Raw genomic sequence first — 26,250 nt, 5'->3', positions numbered from 1 at the left:
ACCAAAGCAAGTCGGGGAGGAAAGGGTTTGTTTGGCTTATGTTTTCACAGCACTGTTCATCATCAAAGGAAGTCGGGACAAGAACCCAAGCAGAGCAGGAACCTGGAGGCAGGAGCCAATGCAGAGGTCATAGAGAGGAATACTGCTTACTGGCTTGCTCCCCATGTCTTGCTCAGCCTGCTTTCTTATAGAACCCAGGACCACCAGCCCTACAGGCTTGCCAGATCTACAGCTAGATCTTATGGAGGCTTTTTCTCAATTGAGGTTCCTTCCTCTCAGACAACTGTAGCCTCTGTCAAGTTGACATAAAACTAGCCAAGACAGCCACCCTCAAGATGTAGCATTACCAACAGTTAATGAACCAGTGCCATCCATAGGCATTTAATTCACTGCTATACCCATCCGCCTTGACTGCTAGAGGACTGTGTCCTTATAGTCAGGAACATCTCGCCGCAGGCTGGAACTCCCTTGGGTGCAAACACAAACAAGTGTAGCATTGGAGAAGTGAGGGCTGCCTTTAGCCTCTCTGGGTCCTCTGCTCCGGAGGGTTCCAATGACAACGGCCTTGGCCAGGGCCCCACAGAGCGACCACCCTCAGGCTGACTACCAATCCATCAGCCAGTAGAAGGTCACCTGTGTCTCCCAAATCCTTCCTTTATCATCTGGATGTGGCAAATACCATCTGAGAGGATGCAGGATTGTGTAAGCACTTACCGTGGTGCTTTCTGGAGTCTGAAAGCCTGCCTGTCACTTCGATGCCATCACTGTTCCTTCTCTGTAGTATGGAGGCCCCACTCACTCATCCTCTTCCTCACTTTTTACCTTCCTGGCTGGGCCTTAGGCCAGTGAGCCCTTGTGGGTCTGGGATTCCAGATAGTAGAAAGACTACCTCTCTGCCTAGCATAGGTCACACACAGTCCAGGCCAGGCAGAGAAGTTGTGTATGCGACACCCAGCGGCGAGGAAGCCTCAGGAGAGGCAGCCAGGATGGCTGTCCTTGGCCTGCTCACAGCCTACACTATCAATAAGGCCCTCCAGTCCAGAGAAGAGGGCCAATCACGCACACTATCTACACGTTACTCTGTTCAGTCACCTGTATCTCCCACTGGTAGCTGAGGCAGAATGAAGAATGAGGTGCGGCCTCAAGGGCTGAGATTTCTCCATTCAGCCAGAAGTGGACCTGGTCAAATTGCCTCTCTGTGAAGTAAACCCTCCCGGGGACCACTTCAGTAAATCCTCCCAGGAGAGCACTCCAACATTCCCGCCAAGTCGCTAACCTAACACATGAAAGTTTTCTCTTTGATTCCTCTCTGTGACACACAACCCCACGCTCTCTGCTGTTTCTATCATGTGTAACCATGGAGGCTAACGAAGCCAAAAATGATGAAGCATTGCATCTGCCAAAGCCTGGGCCTCTGGGTAGTTTCTCGAGTGACACCGAGGCTTGCTCTGGGAATTTCAATAGTTCCAGAAGATGTTCATCTATTATGAAACCTGACAGTTCTGTGAGTGTGTGTGCTAGTGTGAGTGTGTGTGCGCGTGCGCGCACGTGCTTTAATAATTCCAAGTAGATTAAAAGAAAAATCTGAGGTAATCATTTCAAGCAGAATCATTGCCAAGCCCCAGGGAATGTTAACTTCCCAGAAGTCCTTATCTGCCCAAAATTAGTTTTATCTGCCCAAAATCGTTCTTATCTGCCCCAAATTAAGGGAAGTTTAGATTGCAAGTTGGAGAAGGGGAAAAAAATCAACCACCCTGACCCCTGGCACAGAAGAGAGTTGACCCTTGTTCATTTCTTCTATTAGTAAAACTTCTCTTCACTTACTTTTACAAGGGCCACAGGCCTGTCCCAACTAGTCCCCGCTTATAACAATCAGTCTTGAAATGAGGATAAGGTTGCAGCCATCCCTTACTTCTACTGAAGCACACAAAGGTCCCTACAACCCAGTGATCAGTGTCCCTTGTGAGGGGAGTCTTTCCTGAAAACACCTCAGACTAGTCACCTCACCGTGACTGTACACACTCACATATAATTTTAGTATTCCTTACATGGCCACCTGCTTACTGACTGACACCTTGAATAGTCTGTGAGCCCACTGAGGGTGAGAACTCTCTGTGGTGTCCTGGCCACTTGTTCATTGCCTCAGTCAGTGCCTAGAAGATGTCTATTACTGAATAGAAGATGACTTTGTTCCTGAAGATTCTGGATTCCCTTTGCTGTCCTCTGTGATGACCTGGAAGGGGAAGTCAGCTCACATTGCCTTGATTTACTTCAAAGCACTCCTGAGAGACTCCCTAAAGTTGGATGAGCCCAACTGCTCAAGTTCAAACCAAAGTTCAAAATTACTACCATTCCAGAATCAAGGTCTTCTGGTTGGAAAAAAAACAGAACTCATCTGGTTCCGAGTGATAGTTGGTGTGATGGAGCACACAGGCACCTGGAGCGAGAGCATTCTATGAGGAGGGCCACTGTGAAGGCCAAGACTCTAAAGTGGGAGCTCTCCTGGTATATTAAAGACCAAATACACCATCCTCAGGAGTAGTGCACATGGGAGAGATAGCCCTGGAGGGGCTTGAGCAGGATTTTTATGCTCTGACACATTCTAAGGTCTGACTGTAGTTACCAGAAGAGGAAGAAAGAAACAAGAGAAGAGGGAGGAGGCCAAGCATCTCTGATGTTGATGTTGGCCTGGTGTAGGTCTGCAATCTGAAGACGTCATTCTCCTGAGTGAATCTGCAGAGACTTATCTAGGGAACTGGAAGAGAAACAATTCTCTAATAGACTTAGAGAGCAATTTACATATGGGACGTAGTAGTTCTGTGTTGTACCCTGGGATTCGGAGCCCAGAGAGAAGGCAATGTCTCCCTTGAACAGGACTAGCATAGTTTCTCTGTCTCTGGTTGAAGGAAAAGTCAGTCAGTCGTTGATATCCACTTGAGATTCTCTAAGAATCAACTACTGCTCAGACATAGCTACCTTAAGCTCTGCCAGCCAACTTCCATGTATGGAGAAGTGACAATCCTGTAGACCCCAGCCACTGTCCCTCCAAACCCATTTTGGGTTCAGACTCTTACAGGGCTCTGCACAAGACTCACAGTCCAGCTCCTGGGGTCTTCATATTTGTGAAAATCTCTCCATGACTCCTAAGACCAATTTAGTGCCCACAGTAGTGACACGTCAAAGATCCAGGAAGAGCTGGACTGACACTCACAATGCCCCTTGCTGACTGGAACCTGAACGTCACCAGCTTTCCAAGGGGATGCGCATAATTCTCTGTGAAATGAAAACACTTCCTTTGGTGACCTCAGTGAGTTGTTGGACATGCCTAACAGAGCACACGCTCAGAGCACACACTCAGTGTGAACCCCTGCTATTTGTACAAAGTTCGCCCCAGAGATAATTATGGGAGAAAGGCGAGGCTGGATCTTAAATTCTTACCAGGTACCCCCTTTTTGTAATGAAAACTAAAATGCAGTTTATCGTAGCACTAACCCTTTCTAGCTTCCTGAAGTTTTTAAGATGGTTCTCACGTTGTGCAAATTAACCTAAGTGCCTCTTAGAGTTGGAGTTGTCCTGGATGGGTTAATGCTTCTGATTGGCAGGCTTGACAACCCAGTGACGAGGAGTGATACTGCATGCATACATCCCGAATGAAGCTAGAAGAAAACCATGAACCCCACTCCAGCCCTCTGTGACTTCTGCCAACCCAGGAAAGGCTGGCCACACATCACCATGATTTAAATATTTGGTAGAATTCTGTTTTCATTCTACTGGACTCTCTGATACCGTGAATACCTGTAGTGTGAACGAACATGTCCCTTTGATCACACACGGGATAGATGAAGTAGACCCCATTATCTATCCTCAGCGCCTTTATGGTCCCACAGTGGGAGGTAAACACACCAAGCCTGGCACTGCCTTGCCAGTACTCACACGTGTTCAGTAAATGTGTGATGACACTGATGAACACCAACCTCTCAAGGTGGTCTCTACAACTGGCATGATAGATTGAGGGACCCTGTCAGCTAGCTGTGACAATTATTGATACCCTCATAACATGCAGAAGCAGAAGTCTAGTGCTTGGTGGAAAGGTCAGGCATTAAACAAACCTGTTGCAAATGTTCAGGGGAAGTGACCTCTAGCACATGACCACCTGGCTCCCTGCTCTGGGGAACAGGGTTAATTGGCATCTGGAGGGCATCAGGAAAGGACTTTGGGCCAGCTGAGGTCACCGTGGCCACATAGCACCCCTCCTCCATTCCTCTGTTAATTGGCTTGCCAGAATTACCTGTTTTTCTTTTTAAAACCTCTGTAGACTCTGGCTCTGGTCCAGCCCCCTCTGCTTTAGCTGACACTACACCTCTGGGAAAAGGGTCCCACCTGCGAGCCCCACTCAAGCCCCACCCACCCCTACCCACACGGCAGCCACCTGCCAGCACTTCAGTCTCTTTGTGAAACAAAGATTGGCGGGGATTTCAATATGACCAGCTGTCTTCTCAACTCCGTGGGTTGTTTCTTTCTTTCTTTCTTTTTTTCCTTCAGATTTTGCAAAAGGGCTTTTCATCGCCTTCCTGGGTCCTTGGCTACCCTGGATTTACAGGCTTAAAATGTGTAATTTAATTCAGGAATTTGCAGCCTCTGAGATAATCCACTTTGTAAACTGTGCAATAAAAAGCTTGTTATCAAAGATCAGCACAGAACAGAGTAACCCACACTGCAAGCCAGGAACTGTACCTAGTAATAACATACCAACAAATATAGTAACAACATATACATAACATATAACATAACAACACCATACCGACTGTGCAACATTGTAACAAGTTGTGAGGAAGGGTTACTATGATGGTTTCCATGTTCCTCTTAGGCTTGGGTATTTGAACACTTGTTCCCTATTGATGGCGCTGATTGTGGAAGTTAGGGAACATGAATACTTTTTTTAATGCAACTTCATCACTTGATTCAAATCTTCAAAATAGTCTTTATTCTACATTTTTAGTATAAAAAAAAATCCACACGTTAAGAGCACCACAGTGTAGAGAGACATACACTTCCATAACAGTGGATGGTACAGTCAAACATCGCATGTACAGAACACAAGATTTAGATGAACGGAAATCTCAGATAAAATAAAATCCAATCTTGGAAAACAAATCAATACATTAAGGATCACTGAAGTATTAATCCTAAAGCGCTCTCGCTGAACTCAAGTTATGTCATAATGAGGCGTTCACATGACCCTACTGATCCACCTCAGGAAACTCCTGGGAGCCCAAGTGGCTGCATGGGACACTCAGGAAGTGATAGCTAGTTTTTTATCTAAAACTCCCTTAATTAGGTTTTAAAGTCAAGCTTTTGGTACGCATCTTCTTCCCTGCCTGTCATTTTTTAAATTTTCCTAGGACAGTTTACACTGAGAACAGTTGGGTTCAGGTTGCATCAGAGGATCCTTATGAAAGACGAGTTAAAAAATGTCAGGTAGAACAGGCGCAGGGAGACAGGGGGCTGAGTCTGACTGGCTCTCGGTCCTGCACCACTGATTCCATGGACACCGATGGGAGGGGTGGAGGACTGGGGCAGGACAAGTGGAGGCAGAGGATGGGAAGGAAAAGGCAGACAGCTAATGTGTTTCATTAACAAGTAAGATAAACCAGAGACTTAAAGGAGATTAAGTCTTGGGGCTGCTTCACTCACATTCATCTGAAGAATGGACACCTCCCTTCTTAGAATGCTTTATGGAGGGGATGCTACCCTTACACGGTTCCTTATTAAATTTGAAAAGTGCCTCAAAGTTTCGACACCAGAAAGACACCCCAAAAACATGTGTCTAAACTGCAACTTCAGGTTCATATGACTAAAGCAGTTACATTGTGAGGAGAACTGAAGGTATGTGATGTCTTCCCCAGCACAGGAGTGGCCATGGCTCCTCACCAAAGGGTGTAGCCACCCTCTGAGCCACCCATGAAGTAGTTTCCCTTGCGCTGAGTTACAAGGAGTCATGACTGTCTCCCTGCATGACGGCAAGCTGGGCAGCGTTGGGAGGGCATCCAGGAGGTGGAGGAGGAATGTCACCGGCGGTGGTACCAGCTCTAAATCTGGCACCTGCATCATACCCTCCCTCCACCAGCACTGCTGAGCCAGGTGGATAGATGGGACCAACTGGGTAATGGGCCTGGGGATCGCACAGCCTAAATGCCCAACAGCCACGGACTGGGCCATAGGCACATACAATGAGGCACCAGGAACTGCAGCTGACTTGGTAGGGGCTGTGGCAGTCCCTGAATGAACAAAGCTTAGACGATAGAGCTCTGAGTATGCAGGTATAGAGTGGAGTCTGAGGAAGATGTGAGGTCTGAGGAGATACTGGATTCTTAGGAGGCTGCACAGGGTAGGTAGGCTGTGTTGGATATTGACCTTTTGCTGTTCATGGTGACTCCAAGTCCACTTCCACTCGGTGTCGTGGACAGTTATTTTTCTAGACCTCTTCCTGTTCGGAGTCACTTCCGTGTCACATGACGGTTGTCCACTCTGCGTCAGTCGATGCCTGAGAGCACTGCCCCAGGAAACCCCGCCCCCTCGCAGGCCCTCGAACCTGGATACTTAACAGAGGAAGTACGTCACAAGGGCTTTGGAAGTCTGTAGCCTCCCGCCATGTCCAATTTGTTTGCCCAGCCTTGGGTGTGAAGGAGCCAGTTTTCTGTTCCCGCTGCCTGCTCTGACATGTTTTCACCTCCATATGGACTCCTCTGGCTCTGGCTCTGGCTCTGGCTCTGGCTCTGGCTCTGGCTCTGGCTCTGGCTCTGGCTCTGGCTCTGGCTCTGGCTCTGGCTCTGGCTCCGGCTCTTCTCTCTTCCTGTTTCGCTGTGTCTGTTTGTCTCTCTGACTCTCTATATCTTTGTCTCTGTGTCTGTCTCTGTGTCTATTTCTCTTCTCTCTCTCTCTCCCTCTCACCACACACACACATGCGCACACACACACACACACACGCGTGCACACACACATGCACACACATGCATGCATGTGCACGCTCACACACACATTGACACCGACTACATATTGACCACACACAATAATTACACTCATTGCAGACGTTTGAAAGGTGATGACAAAGACTCAGTGCAAACTTGCCATCATCAACATTCCAGATGCATCTAGACCACAAAAGCTGAGATCCTCCTGAAAAAGCAGCTTGGGACTCGGCTCTCTGTTTAAACTTAGTGTTGCCCTATGAATATTTCCCTATGCCTTAAAATAGCTCCCAGAGCATGCATTTCACAGTATAGCTACAGCAGAAAGGCTAGAAGCTAAATCCCCCAAAAGGCCTTTCCCCATCTGGTTGAGATTGTCGGAGGTGTGAATCTGCAGTGTGCTTCAGTCCTGTGATGGAGATGCCTGACAGCCAGGAAGCCCTCTGAACCCCAGCTGAGGGTGAATTCCTCACACTTCACAATATAAAGAACTGAGTCCTGTTTAGTGTGGAAGAGAGGCCTTTTGTCTTCAGAGTATACACAGGCCCTGGTGGATTTTCCTCTTACAGAAACAGAGGTCAGATTTACATATCCAGAGCCTTATAGAATGTAGTTGCTAGGCTCTGCAAGGACCCATGAGGCAGTGGGGGGACTTGGGGTGTCCAGATTCAAGGTCCACAAGGTTAAGGTGAAAACGCTGAGTTTCGTTGACACCCCTTCCCACTGAGAATTCACTCCAGAGGGCAAGTGGTCTGATGGTGCTGCAGCGAGAACATTTCCTTGTCAACTGCAGCAAATCCAAGCCCACTTCTCCCACCCCCACCCTGTGAGCTTTGGCTCAACACACCCTGTGAGCTTTGGCTGGGGAGTGACAGGCCTTTTCAACTATCCATCCCTCCTGACACAGAAAATCTGGGCTGAAAGTGGGTTGCAATGGGGTGGAACAGCCAACAAATAGAACACATGCTAGCCAGAAGACATTTCATCTGACCAAGATCATGCAACCAATGGGACTTCTAAGTTGCTTCTGGCAGGAGCTACACAACCTTTGAGGCCCAGCAAATACAGGCATGCTCACCTTTACCAAAGCTATATGCTCCCATGGAACTGGAGAGGAAGGGGGCTTAATTTTTTTTTAATTTGATAAAAAGTGTTTTCTAAAATTCAGGCCTCTTGCCAGTTTATCAGGAGCCTGGTCTTGGACAGCTTATTTGATCGGATGGCTCTGGGAGGCAGGTCAGCGGTGCAGAGGATGTGATGCTATGAACAAAGCAGCCGAGCTCCCTTCGATCGAACTGAGAATCCCTGTGAGCTGTCAGATGCACTTGCAGAGAGATGCCCATGCTTGTGCATGAGCTCCTTGGACCAGTTTGCTCAAGTAGAAGCAGGTTAACTCAAGGTTCAAGTCGCTGGTGCAGAAGGGCTGAGGGAAGCCTGCTGGCAAAGGACAGAGGCAGCAAAGTAGAGGAGAAAATGAATCTACCTAGGGAAATAGCCTGTCCGGGTGTACAGGGAGGTCCTGATGTTAAAATCCTGTTCCCCAATTGGTTCTTGATTTTATCAGTAAAGAAGGCTGATGGGCCAATTGCTGGGTGGAAGGTACAGGTGGGACTTCCCGGTCCCAGGAGGGAAAGGAGATGCAGAAAAGGGGAGGAAGAACGCAGCAGTCACGTGAGGTCTCCACTATAGGCGGGTGGCCAAGGATGTTCGGCATAAGCTAGGTGGGACTAGCCACTGAAGGTTAGGGCAGGTGTAGAAACAGAGACAAGAAATTGGTGAGGTCATGCTTTTCCAGGTGGGAGATAGTAATGCTCAACAATTGTGTCAAGAAGGCAAATTGTAAAGGAATTAACTCTGTGTGTGTGTGTGTGTGTGTGTGTGTGTGTGTGTGTGTGTGTGTGTGTTGTGTGTGTGTGTGTGTGTGTGTGTTTTATCCTCTGATTCAAGGGTCCTGGGTGGGAGCTCATAGCACAATTACCTCCTAAAGCAAAGGCAGGTAAACAAAGGGGAAGCCATGAGGGGCTGGTAGCACAGTGGATCCTGGGCAAAGGCAGTAGCTTTTAAAACTACGTGCAACACCCAGGTCCAGAGAGAACGCTGGGGTATCTGCAGGACAGGAACTCTCACTGTGGCCCGGACCCAGAGACTGAGATGCTGAGCTGGAGTGCCCGAGAGGTCCCTCCACACTTAGAAGCAAGTCCCCTCTGTGAGCTGCAGCACTAATAGATCTCGTCTATGGTCTGGGATCTGCACGGCGCTGAGGATTATGGGAGTTGCACCTTTGAATCTGCTCCCCTTTGAATCTGACTAGGCTGTGAGACTTGAAACTGATACACTGAACAGTAGGAAACCACTTTCCGGTCTTAGTGTGTGCAATGGTTAATCTTTAGGGTCAACGTGACTGGGTGTTAAATCACTGAAGAAGGCGGTTTCTGTGTCATCTGGGAGGGACTTGAATTGGTAGAAAATACTGGCCCTGAATGCGACAGGCACCAAACCATGCCCTTAAGTAAGACTTAAATAAAATAAAGACTAAATAAAATAGAAGGTAAAACTGATAATCCCTCTCTCTCTCTCTCTCTCTCTCTCTCTCTCCCTCTCTCCCTCTCTCCCTCTCTCCCTCTCTCTCTCTCCCCTCTCTCTCCTCTCTTTCTCTCCCCTCTCTCTTTCTCCTCTCATCTTCCCTGTCTCTCTGTCTCTCTGTCTCTCCCCCCCCCCCACTTCTGGATCTAAATAATGTTACCCTGACATGGAACTTCCTCCACCAAACAAATCACTCCATTGCTTTTGAATTGAGCTCTGCTGAGTTCTCGGGACATAAGCAGAATAAAGACAGATCCTCTGCCAATATACCAAATGCCTCTAGCCTTCCCTCTGAAACCTCAGGAGACACACCTCCATTGTCCACATTTCTGTCAGGATTCCAATCTTCCAAACTTCCACAGTAGTACCACATTAATCCCTGATTAGAGCATTCTAAGGCTTTTCTAGCCCCAAGTCCCAACTCTTTCATGTTCCTCCCACAAACCAGTTCCCAAGAAAGACCCACAAACCATGCAGAACACGGCAACTCATCCCAAAGATAAGCCTTTCCCCTACTTTCTTCAGTGGTATATTGTGGTACACAAACCTTCCATTAGGTCAGATGAAGCTCTCGACAAGTTGGGCCTGGCGTCTTTCTCACAATGATACACACCAAGGAAGGACACCATCTGCAACCCCAGGAGAACACGAGGACCACAGGCCTGCTCAGGAATGACTCAAAGCTGGGTAGGAGGGAACTTTTCATCCAATGCAAGGTTCTTCTGGCCTGGCCTGGCCTGGCCTGGCCAGCTACTGGATGCCAAAGGCCTCAACCAAGGGATCATTTAAATGTAGTGTTTATGGCCTGGAGAATAGAACAGTGTTATTCAAGGAAAGGACCCAGGACCTACCTAGAGAAATCCACATAATGTAATTGTTTCAAAACCCCATGTTTTTCTTTATACTTTCACAAACTCCGCATTCTATTGTAAAGTTTTTCTCTTTAAATCTCTATTAGTTGGCATACAAAAGAAGGAATTTCATTTGACATGTTCATACATACATGAATATACATTATATTGTTTGACATGTTCACACATCCATGAATATACATTATACTGTTTGACATGTTCACACATACATGAACATACATTATACTGTTTGACATGTTCACACATACATGAACATACATTATACTGTTTGACATGTTCACACATACATGAACATACATTATACTGCTTGACGTGTTCATACATCCATGAGCATACATTATACTGTGCTCAACACCTCCATTCTCCTTTGTCCCTACATCCCAGTCACTGTTCCCCTCCTCCACTCAAATAATCCCCAATCCCCCTTTCTTTCATGTCATATCTACAAATATATATGTATTACTTATCCTTATTATACTTGTTTTATCGATAATTTCACATGTATAAGAATGATCATTTGAAATATAATCACATGTACCCCATTTCTCCCCCTCAAACATCCCATATTTTCCCAACACATTTTCCTAACTTCATTCTTTTTTTGATAACCAACTAAGCCCAATTTGTAATAGTAATATTTTATCTCCATTACCACACTGATTGCATATTCTCACATCTCTCTCAGGTTGTTTGCTGTTGGAGGAAACGCTGCTGGAGAGAGGGTTCTTGGGACTTTAGACTGGCATGCCCGTCTTAGCAAGGCAGCCCTTCTGCTGACTTCTCCCACAGCAAACCCCAGCCACAGCCTCTGAGGACTGATCTCAGGAAAACGTCTGCTTCTGTTCATGGAGCTCCCTGACAGTAACTGTGGTGGCTGGGGCCACTTTACTGGCCGTATCGGCAGCAAACTTGTTCTAACTGTAGTACAGGGATGCATATTTATATTTTCCTTGAGGTGGAAAAAAAGACCACCACAGTAGAGTGGTGTGGAGAGTCACATGGTCATCCCCTGTCAGGACTGAGCCTGTCAGTCAACACTGCACAGCTTAGAATTTGCAGTGGAACCTGGCATTTGGCACTTGACACTCTTCCTAGGAGCTCAGGGTTTGAACCCAGACATTAAATTCAATTTTATTAGGCAATCAGTAGAGTGAGGCAGCACAGTTGTGTTTCCGTATTGCCCCCATCAGACACACTGGATGCCATTGTTCTTTCTCAGGAATAGCAACAGCTTTCACATTGCCTAGCTCTCAGCATTCTACACTAATTACTCCCTTTGAGCCGGACACCAGCGTGTGAGATTGTTAAGCAAGGACCACGTAGGGGGAGCTAAGTGGTTGCCCAGCGGCTATAAGACTTGAGGGTGTGGAGACTGAACTTCTGACCCAGACTGAACTCAGTACAGAAGCAGCCCCCTTGGCCCTGGACCACCCCACCCACATGGTCTCATGTTATCGGCCCACTCCACCAGTGTCCATAGTGCATGAGACTTCTTCCAAGGGTTGCCGCTGATTATCCAAGCCTTCGTCTCCGCAAAACAAGATGTTGTCCCTGGCAAACTGAACCTTACCAGCAGAAATAAGTTAACCCCTCTTCTTCACGGATTTGTTTGTTTGTTTGTTTGTTTGTTTGTTTGTTTGTTTGTTTAAAGTATGCTGTAGCTGTCTTCAGACAGAAGAGGGCATTAGGTCTCATTACAGATGGTTGTGAGCCACAATGTGGTTGCTGGGATTTGAACTCAGGACCTCTGGAAGAGCAGTCAGTGCTCTTAACCACTGAGCCATCTCTCCAGTCCATTGACTTTAAAAACAACAACAACCAAAAAACAAAACAAAACAGGGTCTCTATACATAGCCTTGGCTATAATAGAACTTATTTTGTAGACCAGACTAGCCTCAAAGTTGTGGAGATCCACCTGCCTCTGCCTCCCAAGAGCCAGGGTTAAAGGTGTGCACCACCACCGCACCAAACTTGGACTCTTTTTTTCCCCTTACTACATTGTATGGTTGGTTTATTTGCATGTGAAGCTCCTTGAGACAGGGGCTACCTCTGAGGCCAATGAGAAAAGTGTGGTCTCTGAAGGCAGGTTGCCTAGGATAGACCCCCAGGTTTACCTGCTGCTAACACTTAGGAGAAGCCCACCTAAACATTTATGCGCTCTTGTCTGCATCTGGAAATGGGAGCATGGAGAATATTGCCAACCATACAGGAGTATGGTGAAGATGAAAAGAGTAAACACACATGTATTGCAAACATTGTGACATGACCTAGACGTGAATGAGGAGTGGAACTAACCATTTAGATATGAACATCCCAGCTGCCATAGGAAAGGACACACCTGTGAGCAGCACCTGCTGAACACCCCAGCTGCCATAGAAAGGACACACCTGTGCACAGCACCTGCTGAACACCCCAGCTGCCATAGGAAAGGACACCCCTGTGGGCAACACCTGCTGAACACCCCAGCTGCCATAGGAAAGGACACACCTGTGAGCAGCACCTGCTGAACACCCCAGCTGCCATAGGAAAGGACACACCTGTGAGCAGCACCTGCTCAACACCCCAGCTGCCATAGGAAAGGACACACCTGTGTGCAACACCTGCTGAACACCCCACCTGCCATAGGAAAGGACACACCTGTGTGCAACACCTGCTGAACACCCCAGCTGCCATAGGAAAGGACACACCTGTGTGCAACACCTGCTGAACACCCCAGCTGCCATAGGAAAGGACACACCTGTGCACAGCACCTGCTGAACACCCCAGCTGCCATAGGAAAGGACACACCTGTGCACAGCACCTGTGCATCTGGTCTGCTCAATGCATCTCTGCTTCCTACCGTGACTGGCATTCAGCAGGTGCTTAAGAAAGCTCTCGAAAGAATGAGCAAACCAATATAAAACAGTGAATCAGGAACTGGAGTGAGATGGAAATGTCACTTACCCTAGTTTGGAGTAGTCATGGCTCCCTAGATAATGTACAAAAAAACTAAGATCAGGCTGGAGGGCGCATGTACTGCTCTTGCAGAGAACCCAAGTTCAGGTCCCAGGATCCATGCCAGGATGTTCATAGCAAGAACCTGCACTAAGGGGCAAATATCAACATGGAGACACACATATATATAATTAAATTAAATAAACCTAAAAAAAGACATGAGGCTCCTAATCCCTCAACAAATATATGTATGGGTGTGTGTGTGTGTGTATATGTGTGCATGTGTGTGTGTGTGTGTATGTGTGTGTGTGTGTGTGTGTTTCCTTATGCAACTGGAATACTGAGTAACTAAAGAGAAAGTTAATACATTTAAGGAGTTTGTCAAGACAAGAAGGAATGTTTATTTGACAAACTAAAGCTTTTAAATATTTTAGATTAATTTATTTTATGTGTATGAGTGTTGCTCCAACCCCAATAAGCCTGTTACAATATTTACAAGCTGCATGCCTAGACTGGGCAGATCGACCACTACCTGACTCTATTCCCCAGCTATGAGATCCCATGCTACTTGTGGCTTCTTCAGGTCATGTGGTTCTGCTCCACCTTCCTTCCTCTCTTCCTCCATCTTCCCCCTCTCTCCTTCCCTCTTTTCCCCCACTCTCTAAAACCTCTAGCCCCATCTGTCCCTTCCACTGCCCAATCACAGTGTCTAGCCTTTATTTGACCAGTTAAAATGAGGAGAGTGTTCGCATGAAATCACTGAGTACGTGGTCCATTACTCATCAGGGCAGCCCCTCTTGGGGAAGCAGAATTAGCCTCAGAATACAAACAGCACCAGGGCCACCCACAACATTTCCCCCCTTTTTGTCCAATTAAAAGACTCTCTTCTCTCAGATATAAATCGAGTACAACTTTACAGTTATGCAAATTATAAAGTATAAGATACACTTAACACCCAGTCCATCATATTGTCAATTTAGATAAGGCACTCTCCCATCTACCCTAACTTCAAAGGCTTGCTACAGTTCTATACCTGAATCGTGTCCTGGTTTTAGCTTGCATACCATCTGAAAAACGTCCTCTCAAAACTATGAGACTGCAACCAATCTCAAATCCCGTCAGAAATCAAAGAACAACTTAAATATTACCTGAAAATATAGGGAGCGCAAAATACTAGAACTAAAGGTTGAGGATTTTACAGGTCAAGACAAGCAACAGAAAGAGGAGAGAGGAAGAAGACAGAGGAAGAGGGGGTAGAAGGAAGGTGGGGCAGATCCACGTGACCTGGAGAAGGCACAAGTAAGAAACGATCTCATAGCTGGGAAATACAGTAGTGCAGTGGTGAATCTGCCCAGTCTAAGTGTGCAGCTTATAAATATTGTAACTGAGTTGTGTGGTTTTTGCATGGGCTTATTGGGGTTAGAGATTTACTGCAACAGATGAGCGTTTCCCTGCATGTTGTGTCTGTGTACCACGTGAGAGCTTGGTGCCCACAGAGACAGAAGACAACACTGGATTCCCAGGACCTGGAGCTGCAAATGGTTTTCCAGCAGTGTGTGAGCTGCTTGGACTCGAACCCTGATTCTCTGCAAGAGCAGCCGGTGCCCTTAACTACTGAGCGATCCATCTCTCTAGCCCCAAGCTGTAAAAATAAATAAATAATGTCAGGTGCCTACAATCCAAAGGAAAGAATTTGTATATGACATTCCAGTTACAGCTTTATAAATGTGTAAATTTATACATTAACCCCAACTAAAATACGTCAGAATTTTTACTGTGTCCTTTTTGTTGTAGTGAAAAATTCCTCATAGCAAAAACTCGATGAAATACGTAAATTAAGAAACACATTGATGAGAAGAGGAAATGTTATGCAGAAATTGTAAAGCTCTGTAGGCGTATATGCTTGATATATAAACATGGTTATGCTTCTAAGTGAAATCCCATAGCAACATAATGCTATTTAAGGGATAAGCCTTGTAAATTTTTCTTTAAGCCAGGAGCTTTCGGTGGCGTGACAGAATACATCAGCTGAATTACATTCAGATCTCCCAGACTCTCTCAATTAAACAAAATGAACAGGAGAGTGGGAAAGGTAAACACCCTCAGCAAATGAAGCAATAGCTGATCCTCCACACCCCTGAGTGGGGGTCGGGAGCGTACATGGCTGTCTTGGCTGTATTCGCGGCAAAGGACTCTCATTAGACACATCAGAGGGATGCCTCACAAGCTGCTAAACAAGGAAGAGAAAGAAAAAAACAGCAAAAGTCGTGTCTGAAATTGGCCAAGCCTACTAGAAGAGTTCTGGGAATACAGCTATAGTGACCTGTGCACAGATGTGAATCCTCCCCGGGGCTCCTCCCTAAGAGACAGAGCACCCAGCGTAGGAAAACCAAAATCGCACAGGCAGTATCTACCAAGACAGTCAGACAGTAGCACATTTTCATGAACCCCAAATTATAAATGCACAAGAACAAGGTACCTGTGCAACATAGACTGCATGAGACACCTACAACACCAGCAACCAATGAAACAGTACCGAGCAGGAAGTGTCTGCAGCCAATCAGAGAACAGGAGATGAAAATGGACACTGATACAATCTTAGGTCTTGGTTATTATTTAAGTGAAAACACCAGGTCATTTGAAGGGAAAAGATCAGGTGTCAGACATTTAGACAGCAACACTCTGTTGAGTGACTTAAGATGCCCGAAGGCAGGAAGGAAGCCAAAGACCTTACACATACCAAAACCAACTGTTAAACATAAAGGCTGAAAACAATCTTCATATTTAACAAATGCAAGGAAAGAGCAGCCAAAATAAATGAAGCCAATTCACAACTTACAATAAATAATCAAGGCGGTATTGAACTGGCGTAAACACCCACACAGAGCAGCAGAACCCAAGAGAGGGGGCCAGAAAATGATCCGTGCATGTGTGTGCGCTTACACTTTCAACCAAGGCGTACAGAAGAGACTCTGGATAAAATGGTAGCAAAGGGGACCAGTGGAATGCTGCCACGCCTGACTCTCCCGAGGTCAATCCCTGAGTCCCACACAGTGGCATAAACTGACTCCCCAAAGTTGTTTTCAGGTCTCCACGCATCCACCAGGGTTCGTGTGAGCATGAGCGGACACACATAACACTAATTAATTAATTACTTTTTAAAGGGGGGGGAGGACAAGCCCTTGAGGATGTGACTCCTTGGCAGCGCCTTCCGCAACCCCTCCCCCAACCCCCACTCCTCCCCCGCCCCATGTCTTCTGAGATCCTACTGCATTCAGTCAGCCTTGGGTGCATTTGTGCCCAGGCCTCAGTCCTAACCTCCAGGGCAGCAGGCAAGGCGACCACACGTGAATTTGTCAAGCAATCTCATCAAATTATCCCAAATGGCACAGCAGCTTTTGTTTCGCTTTCTTCTCTACAGGGCCTTCTTTCTGATGTTTGCCGTTCCTTTCTATGCACGTAGCACGTGTTACGTCATATATGGAGAGAGTCTTCTTTCTTCCTCTGGCTAATCTGGAATTCACTATGTAACCCAGGCTGCTTGGAGCTAGGCAAACCTTCTGGGTCACCTTCCTAAGTGCTGACACTGGTCCTGACTGAGGCACTGACTGCTTCGGTCTCTGGGTCGCTTGGTGGCTAACTAAGAAGTGTTAGGGAGTAAGTAGGCTTGCAACCTGCTCCGTAGCTAATTGAGCTTGTATGAATGTGAGAATAATGAGTCTCTTTATAACCCCTGATATTAAAAGTAATTTCCTCTTTTTCAAGAAAAGAGAGAAAGAAAGCATAAAACGCAGGTGAGAGACTATCGAAAGTCAGTTTCAAAGGGGCGAGTACCCACAACTCTCAAACTCGGTTTGCCAACTGCTCCATGTTAAAAAGAAAGTAGACGGGGTTGGGATTTAGCTCAGAGGTAGGCGCTTGCCTAGGAAGCACAAGGCCCTGGGTTCAGTCCCCAGCTCTGAAAAAAAGAACCAAGAAAAAAAAAAGAAAGAAAGTAGACAGTTCAGCAGATGCTCTACTGGATGAAGAGAAAGGGACAGGTTACAGAGACGGCTACTGGTTGCTTCTTGCTATTAGATGAGAGTGCAAGGATATCACTTGAGGTTGGTAAGTATCAAATGTACTAGCAACAACAAAAAAAAATCCACTCTATTGTATAAAAGACAATACTAAGCAAAAATATCCAAAGAGGGAGATTGATAAAAATGATCCAAAATCAAACGAGGCAAATTCTGATGTCACAGCAGAATTCTCATCAAAAAGCAAGACTAAGAAAAAGGATCTATTGTGCTAATAGCTGTGATTTCTGCCAATATAGCATTGATATTTATACTCCTGGGAATGTATTTGCCAAGCAGTGATTATGGATCAAGAGGACGTTCCAAACACAGATTAAATATGTGTGTTGAATGCAAATAAAGGTAAGCTATATGAAGCTTCCCCAACTCAGCTGCCTAAACATGGTCTAATCAATAACAACACCCATAGACTTGATCTTCTGTCATATCGTTGTTGCCGGGGGGTGGGAGGCTTGTTTGTTCTTTTTGGGGTAATTGGTTATTGAGACAGGCTCTTTCTATGTAGCCCTGGCTGTCCTGGAATTTACTCCTTAGACAAGGCTTAACTCAAACTCACAGAGATTCACTTGCCTCTGCCTCCTGGATGCTGGGTCACTGTTTAGAGAGTTCTATTGCTGTGAAGAGACACCATGACCAAGGCAACTCTTATAAAGAAAAGAACTTAACTGGGGCTGGCTTTCATTTCAGAGGTTTGGTCCATTACCATCATGGCCGGGAGAATGGTGGCATGCATGGTGCTGGGGTAATAGCTGAGAGCTTTACATCGTAATCCACAGGCAGGCAGGCAGAGAGAGCCACTGGGCTGGCATAAGCTTTTGAAACCTCGAGGCCCATGCCCACAGTGACACACTTCCTCTAACAGGATAATGGGGTACAGCATGGAAATTAAATACATGCATGTTGACCGGTAATGACCATGTTCATATCCTTTTTTTCCCCCAATCTTTATTAACTTGAGTATTTCTTATTTACATTTCAATTGTTATTCCCCTTCCCGGTTTCTCTGGTTTCTAGACCAACATCCCCCTAACAACTTCCTTTCCCCTTCTCTATGGGTGTTCACCTCCCCATCCTCCCCACATTACCACCCTTCCCTCAACAATCACGTTCACTGGGGGTTCAGTCTTGGCAAGACCAAGGGCTTCCCCTTCCACTGGTGCTCTTACTAGGCTATTCATTGCTACCTATGAGGTTGGAGGCCAGGGTCAGTCCATGTATATATAGTCTTTGGGTAGTGGCTTAGTCCCTGGCAGCTCTGGTTGCTTGGCATTGTTGTTCATATGGGGTCTCAAGCCCCTTCAAGCTCTTTCAGTCCTTTCTCTGATTCCTTCAACAGGGGTCCTGTTCTCAGTTCAGTGGTTTGCTGCTGGCATTTGCCTCTGTATTTGCTGTATTCTGGCTGTGTCTCTCAGGAGCGATCTACATCCGGCTCCTGTCGGTCTGCACTTCTTTGCTTCATCCATCTTGTCTAATTGGGTGGCTATATATGTATGGGCCACATGTGGGGCAGGCTCTGAATGGGTGTTCCTTCTGCCTCTGTTCTAAACTTTGCCTCCCTATTTCCTCCCACCATGTTCATATCCTTATAGGTGCTTTATATCGGCTCTCCTGTCCTATACCCCATCCTATATCCTCCTATTGCACCAGGCTGACGCTCTCTGCAAGAGCACCTGCAGCTACAGATCTTCAAAACCTCGTCATGAAAGGCATCCTCCCACGCCAGGGAGAGTAGCACCTGCCTTTAAATCCAGCACTCGGGAGGCAGAGGCAGTCGGTTCTCTAAATTTGAGGCCAGCCTGGTGACATGGATCAGAATGCAGGAGCCATTGCTATTTCACACTCTGAGGGAGCTGGATGCATGGACCAGTGGCCACACTGAACTGTGGACCAGTGGCCACACTGAACTGGCTTGGTCAGTGGACAGGGAGTAAGTCAGAAAATAATTGAATGAAGGACCTGTGTGGTTTTGTCATATTTGAGGGAAAGCACCTTTGAGACTGGGATGGGAAAGGGAAAAGATTCTGTTTTATGCATCGTTCTTCAGCTTCTGGCATCAGGCAAAGTAAAGAAGTCACAAGAAATTGTTCCACAATCAAACCTGATCAAAGAGGGGACAGGCAGGAGGGAGCAAAAAAGAGGGACACCTCTCTCAGCACAGAGAGCCAGAGGTGAGGGCACAGAGAAGGATAACCTCTCTGAGAAAGGAAGCGCTCCCTCAACAGAGAGGTGGGCAGATCTCTCTCTCTCTCTCTCTCTCTCTCTCTCTCTCTCTCTCTCTCTCTCTCTCTCTCAGCATGGGAGTGGGAGTCTCTCTCTCTCTCTCTCTCTCTCTCTCTCTCTCTCTCAGACAAGCTCTCTCTCTCTCTCTCTCTCTCTCTCTCTCTCTCTCTCTCCCTCTCTCTCGGCAGGGAGAACTTCTCTCAGGGGACCTGGGAGTCACGGGAAGGCCTTTACCATTGAGTATATCCCAGTGACCTATATTCAAATACTTGTAAATGCCAGAAACTAGGACCTGGAGGGATGGCTCAATAGTTAAGAGCACTGGCTGCTCTTCCAGGGAACTTGGATTCAATTCCCAGCAACCACATGGCAACACACAACCATCTATAACTCCAGTCCCAGGCAATCTGACGTCCTGTCCTGTCCTTCCTGCACACTAGGCATGTTCATAGCACATGTGCACATACATATACATATACATATACATACATATGCAAAAACTCATACATAAAATAAAAATAATTTTAACTACCAGAAAGTATTTTTCTCTTGGAATTCCCAATAATGTCCACAAAACATGGCAACTTGTTTGATCAAAGCACGTCTTTTTATTGCAGGGTTATCAGGTGGCATGGTGGAATTGCAGCTGGAATCCCTAGGTCTCAGGACTTGGATGTCAGTCAGCTGTCACCACCAGCCTACGTGCCTTTGGGCCCTGGAGGTCCCTTCACTAGCAGGGTCGTGCAGAGGGAGCAGAAGAAGGCAGAGTATCTGGGGACAGCCCTACACTCATTGTCCCACTCAGGTAAAGGCCTCCCCAGTAGGCTTGGGGCAGAATGATCGGCTTGGAGCTATTCCGGCTGCATTCTTGACCTAAGACACTTTTCCTGTTGATAGTTTTGACTTGGGTTGTTTGGGTCTCTCCAGCAGGAGACCAGTTGGAGATCAAACACTCAAGGCTCTCCAGTAGAAACAAGAACAGCCTGAAACAGCCAAGGAAGCCAAAGCCCCCGCTGTTGAGGGTGGGAAACGGGATGGAGACTCTTTCTCTGTGGCCTAGGGAGACCTGCCCTGAGCCATTTAAAGCTAAGGTCACTGCACCAGCAGCTTGGAGGTCAGGGTCTCCTAGGTCCCCTGCAGACAGGGAGTCACCCTCTGAGACCTGAGTCGGGTTGACCAGGCCCAGACCGCTGTGACAGGCACACCACCTTCACACTGGGTTATGGAATGCCTGTCACTATTTGTAGCCAATGTTCAGGAAGTCCGGGAATAAAGGAAAAGTGACGCAGAAGGCAACGCCTTCCCTGGCCCCTGTCAGACTCTGTCTACCGGAATGAGTTTCTTATTCAAACAGTAGGAGAGGCTGAGGAGGCTCCTGAGGGCGCCTGGTCCTCTCCAGGCCAAGGACTTCTCATTCTCAAAGGGGACAACGAGAGCTGGTGGCACATGCCTGGCCAGGTGTGGTGGTGCACACTTGTGACCCCGGCATTGGGGAAATCAAGAGAGGAGGACCACAGATCTGAGGCCAGCCTGGGATAAATAATGAGATCTGTGTCAGAAAACAAAAAAGGATAAGAAAGGAGGAAAGGGGGAAGGAAGGGGGAAAGGATGAGAGAGGGAAGGAAAAGGAAAAAGGTAGAAAAAAGGGTAACTGATTGCCAAGGGCACTGAGAGTGAGCAGATCCACCCACCTAACCCAGAAGTGGAGAAAAGGGAGATCTGCACCTCCATGAGATGGCTGTGAAGTCCACCATTGGAGGAATCAAGAGACAGGCAGAGAAGTGCTGTCTCAGGGTTCCATTGCTGTGAAGAGCTACCATGTCCAGGGCAACTCTAATACAGGAAAATATTTAACTAGAGACAGCTCATGGTTCCAGTCCATTCTCATCATGACAGGAAGAATGGCAGTGTACAGGCAGACATGGTGCTGGAGGAGCTGAGCGTTCTACATCTTAATCCGCAAGCAGCAGAAGGAGACCATGACTGGGTGTGGCTTGAGCATAGGAGACCTCAGAGCACGCCTCCACAGTGACACACTTCCTCCAACAAGGCCACACCTACTCCAATAAAGCCACACCCCCTAATAGTGCCATTCCTGATGGGCCAGGCATTTAAACATGTGAGTCTATGAGGGCCATATCTATTCACACCACCACAAGCACCAAGCTGCTAACAGATCCTTGGTGTCATTAACTGGGGGACAGGGACCTCAGTCAGACCTGATCCTTATCCATATTTGGGTTGTAGGGCTGGAGAGTGGCTATTAATGCCTAAATTAAGGCCTTGACATTTCCCAAAGAGCTGTGTTGACACAGTGAAGGGGGCTGAGGGGCTGCCCTGTCCATTCTGCATCTGAAAAAGCCAAGCCTTTCGTGTCCCATCTGTCTGTGCACAGACCTTCGACCCAGCATCCATGTTCTTTGTCACCAGTATCTGAATCATCTACACAGCCATAGAAAGGTGTCCATGGCGTCCGGCCAGGGCTTTCCCAGAAAGGTTTCGGCTCTACAGTCCCAAGGCCAAGGCTTCAGTCCTGGGCAAGTGGCCTCGCCAGGGCTGAAGTACAAATCCTTCTCAGAGGCCAGAGGCATCTGGCCAAGATGTCTTCTTTCATGACAGATGAAAAGCTGTGAAGAAAAGTCTCGACATCTGGAAACCGGTGCCTTTGTTGTACAGTTAATAAGAGAAAGCCATGTGTTTCAACAAGATGGCTCTTGTCCGAGCAATTCTGAATGAACTGCTCCAAGACGTAGATGAGCCAGGAGACAAACTCAGCAGGGAAGACAGAGACTTCTGAATTCGTGGAAATGGTCTCCCCACTTATAAATAAGTAAAAATGTCATTTTACCTAGATAATCAAGGCCCAGAGCCTTTGTGCCAGGGGTCCTCACAGGAAGCCAGAAGCACCGAGAGTCCTGGTGCCTGGGTCCCATCCAGACCAATTAAACCCAATCTGGGGCAAGGGGGTGAGAAGGGCAAAGAGAATGGAGGCTGGGGGAGAGCCTCGGGGACATGGGGGAAGCATGGAGGTGTGGGAGCAGGCGGTTGTTTATACTTCCTTAGGTCACCGATGCTGCATTAAGTTCAAACTTTTTCCTCTGAGCTTACCTTACCATAACAGTCTCCCATTCTGTGACTCCCTTAAGGGTGTCCAGGAAGCTGACTCTGGCCATAGAGACCCAGCTGTAAATGCGTTTCTCCTCTGGATCCCTGATGTCCGAGGCTGACAGCAGAGGCTCTGGATGCTGGTCACAGGCTCCTCCATTCCGGGCCTGCACATGCTCTAGTCTTATTACTCGGTGTGCGTGTGTGATGGCCTGCCAGACCGCTAGATGTCCTGGCCAGCATGGTGGCCTGGTCAGCGTCAGACAAGAGAACTGAGTTAACTAACGGGGCCAAAGCTCTGGATGTGGACCCCAACCGAGGGATGAAACGGTCTTCCTAAGCCACCGATGGAGAAAGATGCCCCTGGCTGGGACCCCAGAGCCACTTTTCACAGGATGGGTTTCTTCTGCCCGGGGCAGCATCCCCTAGCCCAGTTTCCTAATGTGTAAACCAGGAGGATGTTCCCCTCGAAGAGGAGTGTAAGAAAGTGAGTGTGCGGATAACAGGCAGCATCGTGTAATACATTGTAAAGTGATGCAGATGTGCAGGGGAGAATTACAAGCATACTTGGAGAAGCATTGAGTCATACTTTAAACTGATGGCCAGGCAAATCCATACTCCTGTCCATCGACGCTAAACAGACTGTGCTTTAAAAGCAGGCAAGTTCATTATATCTCTGATTTAGCATTCTGAGTGCAGGTTCCTGGCCACCAGTAGTCATGACCCTCTAATCCCCCTCTCCTGACAATCCCTGCTTTATACAGCAATGGTGCTTAATAGTGACATTGACCAAACCCATTGACAGCCCCAAAGCAGCCTGGGTAAGCTTTCACCCTCCTCTCAACCTCTGCCACAGTCACTAGCCAAGCTATGTGCTCACCACTGCTGGGAGTGCTTGGAAGAACGCCCGCTCTCCCTCAGATGTCGTAGTGTGGAAGAATGGAAGCTTCAGGACAGAGCCAACAAGTGATGAGAACACTGAGGGGTAGGCACTATAGGAAACATATGATGTCTGCCTCCTGAAAAACTTAACATGGAAGTAGCGTGACCAGGTGCGACGCAGCATCAGTGTGGACGTGTTCACCAGCAGGCGAATGGACAAACACAGGGAGTGTGTGTGCAGTGGAATAGTATTCAGAACTAGAAAGGCAAGATTCTGGCATGAGCTCCATTATGGTGAATCCCTAGGACAGTGTGCTGGGTAACCCAAGCCTGCTGCAGTAGGACAAAGGCTGTGTGACGACACTTCTATGAGGTCCACAGAGTAGTCGCATCTGCAGGAATGGCGGTTTCCGGGAGCTAGAGGAAAGGGGGAGGGAGTTGTTTGGCAAATTGAGTTCTACAAGATAACACTGAGCAACCAAGATGAGAGAGAACAGAAACAGATCTGAAGTCTCTTGGTCAAGCTAGCCCTGAAGCTGTACCCTCACAAATGCCATGGTTGCCGAGTCAGTTTGTTTCTGGTATCTCTGGCTTATACCCTTCCTGCTGTATTGGATACTGGGGAAAACACTGCTGTCAGTTTCTAGAAAACCAGCCCAGTGGAATTTGTAGCCTAGTGTCTTGAGATGACTTAAAATCCAGGAGCAAGACAGCCTGTTTGGGGGATGTCTAGAGAAAGCAGGACATAGAGGATCCCTTTAGGGAAAGGGGAAACCCTGAAGGAAGTGTAAAAGATGGCTCCAAACAGTGGTCACACTTAAGCCAGTTATTAACCATTTTAGCTCTCCAGAAACTGAGTGGGAGGGAGGAGCCCTGAGTTTGAATGACAGAGAACAGGTGTGGGGGAGGATAGAAGCCAGGCACCAGCAGACTGTGGGACAGGAATGGCTCATGCGTGGTGATGATTGGTTCAGGGACCAAGCAAGTCAAGCAGCTTGGGGACTTCAGGGGTTAAGAAGTGCTCAGGCCTAGGTTGATGACAGGGGAAGGTTGGTTGACCTCACACACATGGGTGTTTCTAATGCAAGAGAAGGGGATGGGGGGGTCTACATGTTCGTCCTCTCCTCAGACAGGAACTTGAGGACATAGATCCAGGCACGAGCGTCTCCCCTTCACATCCGGAAGTGATGCTGGCTCCCCAGCAAATTCCATCTGGGACAAATCCACCTGCCAGTGCTGCCACCCACACTGAACCACAAGCTCCCTCACGCCCAAACGCACGCTCTTTTAATTGTGACCACGCGGTGTGTTTGTTTGTGTTGGCCTTCTGCTGCTGGCCATTTTCTCCAGCTACTGCTATTCTGCATTCCCTTCTAATGCATTCTGGCCTGGATCCATGCTTTTTCCTCTGCCTACAATGCTTTGGGCAAACACTGTTCACCATTCAGTCTAAGAAAAGTGTTTAGTGCCAATGTTCTCTCTCAGAAGCACGTGAAATTAGTCCCTCCCACATAAAGTTTTATTGATATTCTTGTGATTTTTTTTTACTGCACTTATAAATTTGTCTGTGCGTGCCTTGTGTTTTGTGAGAGACCTGTATTCCCTACGCCTAGATCACAGAAAGGTCTCAGTAAATCTCCAGTGAAATAAAAAAAAATTGATATTGAAGCTTTGTCAGTCTCTGTGGATCTGATTTGGCTCCATCAGTCCTCCAACGTGTCTGTAAAACTAATGATACAAGCCGCAACATAAGAACTCCGTGAAGAAGATAACATTGGGAAGCTTTATGAAATACACACCGCTCTGAATAGTATTGAGGAACTTAACACATCTCAAAGTCACTTTCATAAGAACACTGCAGAGATGAAAGCTCTTGTCACCATCTTTAGCGATGGAATTAAGGTTTAAGATTACCATGAAGCATGAAGCAGTTTTCTATGCCATGGGGGTCTCAGCAGAAGCTGGCTCCCTTCCCTATAACTTCCTTCTAACCTCTAAGAAGCCCTGAGCCAAATGGAAAGGAAGGAAAGAGAACCTTGTATACAGGTGAGCAGGGAACAGAGATGCTGAATTCTCACCATTGTTCCCCAGGTTTCAGAGAAGAGCATCCCCCCAAGCCAACATGGGGGTCACAACCACATGGACCAGTGATTCCCTAGTCAGTTCTTAGTTGGCTTAGAGGAGATTGTCTTAGGCCAGTGTTGCTAATTGGGTTGTGACACTATCCACTGTTTCTGGTCACAGAACACAGAGAGGAGAAGAAACGCCGGCTGAGAGCACTCATACTTGGAGACCTGGCTAACCGTTAGCTCGTGTTGGCCAGCACAGCTCGCCTCTAACGTGATTGCTGGCAGCAGTCATGTGGCAGAAATGAAGCGTATGGCCTGAGTAGCAACACCTCAAGTTAGTAGTGCACACATTTCTTTTTTTAAGATTTATTTATTTATATAAATGAATATTCAATTTGCATGTATTCCTGCATGACAGAAGAGGGCATCAGATCTCATTACAGATGGTTGTGAGCCACCATGTGGCTGCTGGGAATTGAACTCAGGGCCTCTGGAAGAACAGCCAGTGCTCTTAACTGCTAATCTATCTCTCTAGTCC

The 26,250-nt window shown here is 47.2% G+C and overlaps 1 pseudogene; it reads right to left on the bottom strand.

Moving 5' to 3' along the window:
• Positions 1–5,927: 5,927 nt before the first annotated feature.
• Positions 5,928–26,250, bottom strand: part of LOC116904253 — an 83,328-nt pseudogene continuing 63,005 nt past the window's right edge.

Source organism: Rattus rattus, chromosome 6 (genome assembly GCF_011064425.1).
Source record: "Rattus rattus isolate New Zealand chromosome 6, Rrattus_CSIRO_v1, whole genome shotgun sequence".
NCBI classification, from domain to species: domain Eukaryota; kingdom Metazoa; phylum Chordata; class Mammalia; order Rodentia; family Muridae; genus Rattus; species Rattus rattus.
Note: the sequence above shows the minus strand (reverse complement) of the source record. Positions and strands in the feature narration are given on the sequence as shown.